This window comes from Convolutriloba macropyga, chromosome 12 (assembly GCF_964194025.1).
Source record: "Convolutriloba macropyga chromosome 12, txConMacr16.3, whole genome shotgun sequence".
NCBI lineage: Eukaryota > Metazoa > Xenacoelomorpha > Acoela > Convolutidae > Convolutriloba > Convolutriloba macropyga.
Window position 1 is genome coordinate 54,000,529 of NC_134479.1, and position 9,220 is coordinate 54,009,748.

The window sequence follows — 9,220 nt, forward strand, 5'->3', positions numbered from 1 at the left end:
TAAGCAAAACAACATTAACTTGTACATTTAGTATTAAGTTATTCGTATAATACTTTTGATTTTGCATAGTATTGACGTGGTTTATTTTAAGGAACGATAAGAAGTTCCCTGCTAACGTTAGTAGATAACAAACATGTTTTGCTCAAAGGCTCAATTTGAACCATAGACGTAAGTATGCACTACTGTTTTCTGTATACATGTGCAACAACTTGTGTTTGTCTTAGAACATTTGGTTTTCACAGAATTCCTTCAGTAGCTTTTAGAGCTATGTGTCAATTTGAAGTATTTCTGTATGTTATTCAAGTAACTCATAAAAATTTAAAAACTAAGTGTTCATTAACGCGAACTTAAAACTTCTTTAATTCATAAAGCTATGGTATCATGAATAGTAAGCATTTAACGTATCAGAGCGAAATTTCCAATAGATGCAAGAAGTGAATACTTCTCCGTTCTCCTATGAGTTTTCTCAAGGCAAAATATTCAGGTCGTAAAAAAACAAATTTGTTAAAGGAGCAATGAAAAATCAGCTTGTACATAAATATTTGTTTGACAATGATATCTTATAAATTTTTGCTTTGCACAATCTAAGTCTTTTTTTTTCAGCTAGGCATTGTTTTATATTAAGTCTTTCAAATTAAAAGCAAAGTTGACATTAAAAAGCGTTTCTTTTCTTACCGTTGTTAATTTTGCAGTTCTGTTAGAGGTTTCCTTTTTTTTGAGCGCCATGAAAAAAAAATATTTTCATACTACCTGTGAGACCGCTGATTCATTTTCATAGCGTAAATTGCCGATCAATAAAGCTTTATTGAAAATTAAGGTTTGGCTATATGATTACTCGAGAAAAAAAAACTTTTTCATGTACATAATGATTCAACCATTTATTGTTATAGAGGCTACAAATTTTCATGAGGATAAAAATCATGTTAAATTACAATGGTTTCTATTGACAATAGTGGCAATAAGCAAAACACGCAGCAGTAAAATTCCACCTGGAGATTTTTTCCAAGAGACATTTTTACTTATTTCTCACATTTTTTAAGCTCAGAGGAAATTAAAATACTGCATTAAAAAATCTGGAAATCTTGTTAGCTCAATTGCCTCTATAATCAGGATTGGCCTTTTGACAGTTGTTTTTTGTCATTGACTCAGTTGAAAGAATTCAAATCGACTCTTCATAGGATCCATAACAAACAAACGTTTGAAAACATAGAAACCCTTTCGGAAAGATAACATCAAAACGAAGTACACAAAGCCAAGAATACTGGTATTATAATACAATATTACCACATAGAAAAGTGAAACACTAATTTCCAAAAATTTTGAATACCTTAAACTTTGAACTTGACGCACTATGGGTTACAGGGTTTTAACACTGGAAATTTTCCAAATCTGCCAAATGAATGTAGAAGTATACTTGTCAGTTTGACTATGGTATCGAAGCTCCTAATCTGATTTCTACTGTCTGTGTTGTCGGTTTTTATGGTAGCAAAAATCAAAATTAGTTTTGTTAACTGTTACTTAATGTGGCCATGACTTAAAGGTATCTCCACATTAAATATTTTAAAATATTTAATGTTCATTAGCCGAATATTCTTCAGAGAAATTTAATCATTTAAAGAGTTGCACTCTTTTCAAAAAATACTGGTAAAATATGTCAACACACCAAAAAAATCAACATTTTTACCGACAATTTAAGAAAAATGAGCAATAAATCTTATTCTGAAGCTGTGATTGACCAATTTAAAACACTATTCTGTAAGCGGACAAGTATACCTTAGTTTTTTCAACAACTAGTGTAACGGAGGGCTTTACGTGGTTGGACTGCATTTAACTGCATCTGGCCATGCCTCGCGGGCCATGGTCATGCCTCAACGGTCTGTGGGAGTTGATATGAATCTATCACAACCGAACTACTGATTTATAAACCAATTAGACTTTTATTACCAATTATGATAAAAATTGTCGTCTAAATTTCTCATTTTTTCCTTGTCGGCTAAACGAACTGTCCGCCAATTTTCCTAGCACCAGGAAAATCATGTGTTTTTTCTGTTTTATTTCTATAGAACAATGCAAAATTTTACTCTTCAGCTTAGAATGCTTGCAGAAGTCGTGCAGTAAAGATTGCATAATAGACCACGTGAATATAGTCTATATAATATAGTAAATTATATCAAAAAGCTTAGTAAAACCAGAAGGTCTTCTTCACTTTTTTGACACATATATAGCTGTAGTCTAAATAGATTGTCAGAACGTATGTAAAATGTTTTGCGTTCACAACTATATAACATAACAACTATTATGACGTAATTATCCCTTGAATACTATTTTTAGATCACAAACTCAAACTCAAACTCAAACTTTGACTTTAAATTAGAGGGATAGGCTAAGTTTTCAATTTTTATTATATTTGGTAATTCAATGTTAAGCGGTCACCGATTATTGTGTTTTTAATACTAAAAGTAGTCTTTCCTCAAGGTCAATTATCCTTGAATAATGTTTTTAGATCAAAAATTCAAACACAAACTCAAGACTTCCATTTTTCTGTAGAGCAATCGACCAAAATCACCATTTTAATAAACTTGCTTATCGAATTCCGTGCCGCCTCTGAGTTTTGAATACTAAAAAAACCTTCTTCTTATTGCAAGATCATGTAGCGCTAAACTTTTGATGCATAGCAAGTTCACAATTACAGTCTCAGCTTTGAACACATCCTGAGCCGAAGCTAAGGTTAATATGAAACTCAACAAACGCATTGTCCTTCTGGCAAGCTATCCCAGCAGTTTTCTGTCTATACAAGTTTTTGAAACGTAGGGATTCGGAAAATTTGTGTAATTCCTGACAACTGAAACAACAGGTGGCTCTGAATAAACATACGAAAACAACTATATAGTGTAAAATCTGTTTTTTTGATAATTTAGGTACGTTGTAAAGTGTTTGTTTCCATTAAGGTACACACTATAGAATTTTCGAAGCAAGCAATTTTTGAATAAAGTATAAAAAAAGTTGCACTTCAAAAAAAGAACATATCAAAAAAACTCCTAAAAATTAGACGGGTTCGCTAAACAATAAAACCCTACATTGATTTAATTAATTAAGTACCACTTGATATAGCATACCATGGATTTTTTAATTGTTAATTAAGAAATTAACATTGAGTTGAAAATTACTGAGTTAACGTATACAACATAGCTTCAGCGTTTTTTATATCTTCGAAAAAACTTCAAACACTTAATGAATTGTTGAAAATACTAGCGGCTAAATTCTATCGGTCTGTGTCAGTCAGGACACATTACCTTGAGATAGAGAAAAGCTTCTGTTGTTTATGCTCAGCGAGTCTTCTCTAGAGATAAGAATTGTTTTCATTTTTTAGAGAAACAGAAATAGCTTTTTGTAGATAGTTAGTAAGCAAATGGTAACATTTGAAGGTATTAAAAGGAAGGAGTAGTAGGTACTAGTGTAACTTAGAACCAATAAGTAGTTGTAGTAGATATTAATAGTATCTAGTAGTAGTTGTAGGTAGTACTAGTAGGTAGCAGTAGTAGTAGTAGTAGTAGTAGTAGTAGTAGTAGTAGTAGTAGTAGGTACTAATTGTAGATAGTAGTTGTAGATAGTAGTAGTAGGCAGTATCAGTAGTAGGTAGCAGTAGTGTTGTGTTCAATTCCGAAATGTTCGCCAGGCTTCATAACCCATTATGTTATACAGACTCTGTCGCTTTAAATTTCAAATTCCTTTGGATGTTACTCTTTTCGATGCTCTATCAAATATCGTTACGGTGATGTTATTTAAAAATGTCGACAGAACAATAAGTAATCCAAAATTTTAACACAGGGTTACTGAATGCACAGAAAATTTGATTCAAGAAAGAACAATAATGAACTCATTCGATTTTTATTGGCTTGAGGTGCTCTGATATTTTACTTCCAGTGTTTAATAGTTGAGTATATGTATATTCAGTATGCTGGAACCATTTACTGAAGAAGCCGTTCGCTTTTGTTTAAGATTTCAGTCAAAGCACGCATTATCCGTTAGTGTTATTCCCAATACGCAAACAAGACTTATTCGCTACTGAAGCTGTTTCTAGCAACCCCCCGCGGATACAAAGCTTGTGTTCTTTCTTGCTTAATTGATCAAGTGGCAAATTAACTTTTGAAAATTTAGCTATTTTTACAGTTACAGTGGAAACTACTCTTCTTGTACATCATTACACTATTTGTTTGATTCAAGCTCTTGACGAATTCCTATCATTCTACTTTATTTAACTAACACGTTCAGCTGCTCCTGCATATCATAGTTTTTCCACCAAATTTTTCGGTTTTTTACAGAATTTAATCTTTTTACTTAGCTCAATTTATTGTTTATCTCTCAACAATTTATCTCAAATAATTTTTTCCTGTAAATAATCTTGCTCAACCCTAGAAGGGTAGCTGAATGCGTATAGAGAAATTTGTTTTCGAAAAAGCATGCCCAGAACATCAAAATTTGTTTTTGTCTTCTGTGTTGCAACATTTTATCATTTTCTTGCCATGTAGTAAATGACAAAGAGCATGAATTTGTTTTTTTAAGAAAAATCTTAATAGTTTTTTATTATGGTAGCTAGATAGGAGAAGAAATTTCAGTTTTCAACAAAGCATGCTCAGAACATCGAAAAGTTGTTTTTGTCTTCTGGGTTGCAACATTTTATCATTTTCTTGCCTAGGATTAAAAGACAAAGAGCATGAATTTTTTTTTTCGTAAAAAATCTTGATAGTTTTTAATATGGTAGCTAGATAGGTGTAGAAAATTCAGTTTTCAACAAAGCACGCTCAGAACATCAAAAACTTGTTGTCGTCTTCGTTTGTGACATTTTGCTTGCCAATGCTTAATGGGACAGAGTTTAGCTATGCTGAATGTCAAAATCCGTGTGCAAGATATAATTTTATTGGATGGTGGAGACAAATAACAACATTCTTCAGGGCAATTAAATTGCCCTCCAGGAACTTATCTCCCCCTCTCTCTATCTCTCTCCCTCTCTCTATCTCTCTCTCTCTCATCGGATTGCAAACATATGATTACATAAATACATAAACACATTCAGACATATATAAATACATTTCACTGTATAGATATAGAAAAACAAACACACATAAAACCAAGAACGTCTTGACATATACACACATTTACAATTTCTACCCACAGACATACACTTCAGCTTATACTCATAGAAACATATTACTAAACTTAAGCACAGTTATATTTACTTATCAACAGATATACACTTTCATATATACTTTTATTATACACATGAATACGCATAATTATATAAATAAAACTCTCATTCTTTCGTTTCTTTCAATTATTCATTCCTACACAAACATAACAATTTTGAACACATGTAAGCAAATATACGTACCTGTTTTGATAGAAATATACATAGTTACACATGTATATAAAAAAAATAAAGCCAAACTTTCCACATCACACTGAACATTTGCAAAAGTATTGTCAACAAAAACTGCTTCTGACTGCTCTTTGACTTCTTTCAGACTACTTCAAAAACTGAGTTTTTCATGTCCTATTTGGTTGAACGAAATGAAGTCCACAAAAATCATTTTTGAAAGCTCCTTCATTGCGAAAAATCCATTTCATGCCATTTTAGGGCTTCAAAAAATTTTGAAAATTTTTTCCAAAAAATTCGAAATTTTGATATGTTTTTGTTATGAGAAAATCAGTTTTTCGGTGGTGAGAGTTCTTGTAGGGGGGAGGGTCCGGACCCCCCCCCCCCCCCCCCCCCTCCAGTAACATGGCAGATATGAATACTACTATCAGTTCTCAATGCCATTATTACTGCAAAATTGCACGACAAAAAATATGGTCAACACCGTATAATTAACTTCTGGAGAGTAGGCCCCCAAACAAAAATTGTCGAACCATACATATCACAAGAGCGACAAAAAATTTTATAAAACAGGTACGAAAGTACAAAAATGAGCATTGAACGGCAATGAATGCAGTAAAAGTGTTAGAAATTGCGGTAGTCGGAAGACAGTTTTTGAGAAAAATTTATTAACTATGTATTATTTAACCAACTTGTTACTCACGTCAGTCAGTTCAACCATAGACAATAATTTGGATTATATAATCAAGTTCGAAACAATTGTTAAAATTTCACGCTGCTTAGAAAAAAAACATATTGAACAAATTAGCTCAGCGTAACAAAAACAAAGCTTAGCGTAAATTTAATTATAGTCTGCAAGTAAATACTCTTTAATGCAAAAAACTGCTTTAAAATTCTTTAATTCATACTTGGAAACTACCTGCAAGCAATCTAAACTAACTGGAATTCTAGGTAAAATAGCCTGCAATGTACTCAGAATTTGCAGTGTTATTTTTTTAGATTTTACCTTCAAAAAATAGTTTTTAGGTGAATCTACTTGCAAATTGCAGCAAACATTTGCAGGTAGAAATAACTAATTACGACATTATGGACTAGTTTCTTGCCTGACTGATCCAAATGACCAAAAAATCTCCATGTTTTTGCTTCAAAAAAGAAATACTGAGCCGAGTACATTCTATTGCACTATTACTTGTTATCATAATCTTAAACTGTCCGTCCTTAACTTTTTCAGAGTTCCTTTATTTGTTCTCGTGTCCTTAGTTTGTGTTATGGCCTATTTTAATTGAAACTGCTGCGATTTAAATTCTCGACATACAACATATGAAGTTTGGTTGTGGAGTTGTTAAACAAAGTCCATCGGTGTTTCATTTAACCTAACAGCCTACCTTTCGGTACGGAAAGGTTTTCTCAATAAAGACACATGGCAGCTTTTCAATTGCATTATTAAGGCACATAACAGCTTTTTGATTATCACAAAATGATGATCTTATTCAAGATTGCCAGTGAAATTACCGAGAAAATTATCTGCTCTGTGTTTACTGTTTCCGACATCATTCTCCCAAGCTTGTCATGTGGTGAAGCAATTTCAGCTTTGCAAACACGAATTTATTTTTAAGAGGATCGCGCGACAACTAATTACCAAAACCAGAGGTACTAACTGATAGTCCATTTTCTGCTAAAGTTTTCTGTATGGACCTATTTTGTAATATTCTGATCATCCAATGGGAAAAGTTACCTACAATTTATTCAGAGTTTGCGAATGAGAATTCTTCGTCCAAATCCACATACCTAATATAATACTGTTGTATTGAAATTGCAGGTAGTTTCTATGTAATTTATTCTAGGTAAATTGTACGTATCAGTTCCTGCAGCTATTTTTGTTGACTTTGCTACCTGCAATTTTGTTTATTTGCAAACTGCAAGCGTTGCTGGTAATTTTACCGAAGAATGTCTTGAAGTGTACTAATCGCAAACCTTGCAAATTTTTAATAGATCGTTTGCTGCAATTTTCTTACAATTACTAGTCTGGTTCTCAGTTTAAGCGAAAAAGAAGCGAATTCAACCCCATGTGTGTTGACGCCGTACAAGACAAGAGTCCTGAATATAAAAACTGTTTCTCAATATGCTCTAATTTTTCAAATTTTTCAGGGCAGAGAAATTTGATAATAATCCTCTGAAATGCGCTGAACCTTTGCAGAAATTCTCTGTAAAACGATGATTTTTGAGATATTTTTAAGTTAATTTCTAACTGTTCTTTGCAGCTCTTTCCCAACTGTTAACTGTGTCATTTAATTTTGTTTTTTTTTGTAAATAAAAAAATTCAGAAGAACTGCGCAAGAACTGTGATGAAATGCGTTGCATTATGTGAAAATTGCGCTGAAAAACTGCTAAAATTTATGAAGCAAAAGTGGCGAAAAACAGGCAATTCGTTGAAGATGCGTAAAAAGTTTTAAAAATTTAGCGCATTGCCAAAATATCCGCCCCTTTTGGCGCACTCGGCTCATTTCTTAACTAATATTAGCCCATTTAGCAACTTCGGTAAATAAAAAGTGCCGAAATAATGCTGGCATCTGGACTCGGGATGCCGAGCTTGGCAAAAGACATCTGTTTTGGAAGATAATAAATAACTATGGGTAATTAGGTTGCACGCAAAAGAATGAGCGGAAACGTTCCGCATGAAAAATAAAGAGATAAATCGGGAGATATGACTGCTTTAGAGAATAGAATCTTCAAAAAAATTGGAGCGAATTTGATTCGGGGGTAGATTGGAGCGATAACGGTGGCCCACAATTTTCTTGTACAATAGAAAACATTTTGGGTAAATCAGTGGAAATTTTACTTCAACGTCATGTATCCCGAATCTCTTAAAAGCAGTCAGCTTTTTTTGAATCATTGAATGATTAGTTTAGCATGCATCATAATTGCAAATAAACCGGATCACAATGCCCCTACTCCAACAGCACGTTCAAGGTTTTTATATAACTAATTAGTATGTTTTTACTTGCTCTATAACTTGGGATATATGACGCACTGTGGGACAAAAACAAAAAACCCAAAAAACTAAGCAGTAAAAACCATTTAATGTCAGTAACTTTATCCAAAAATGATCAAAATCAATTTTCTTGTCAAAAAATTTGCCTATTTTTATCGGCTTTCCATTGTGATGACCACTAAGTAACATGGGTCCTTCGCAATAAAAAAATTAAGCTTGCAATCCCATGGTGAGTCCCTGTCGCAGTGGCCTCCAATAAGACATTCCAAGATAAAGTTTTTTTTAATTGACAAGTAAAGTACCTCAATAACCAGCTGGTTAAAATTTACAAATCAGGTATAAAGTATATATTTTTTTCTCCAGTACAATATTTTAAATCAAAATTAGGGTTCTGTATACTGCTAAACATAAAAATATCTTTTGAAGTATCTAATGTTTCTTTTGAATGGTTCAGATTTAAATTGCTGAAGCAGCTGCATTTTTTAAGTTTTTGACATTTTACGTTCCGTATTTCAAGAAGATTTTTCCATTTAGAATTCTTGCATTGGTGTAAAGAACAGGTACGTGCAAAGTGACCTCTGATCAGGCCCTCTGAGACCCAAGTGACCTCTCATCAAGCTAGTTCCGCTCTTTTCCAGACTAAAAATCCATCGATATCGTCTTTTGGTCAGACCAATCCAGACCGACGTGACCTCCGATCAGACAAGATTGCGCGCTCGAATACTTTTGCAGGGTTTGTAATTCGAGCACACGATGCGCGAGAGTTTACTCGAAGTTAGTCTGATCAGATGTCACTTCGGTCTAGACACTTCGATTTGGGAATGCACCGCAGCGTACGGGCCTCTTTGCATTGG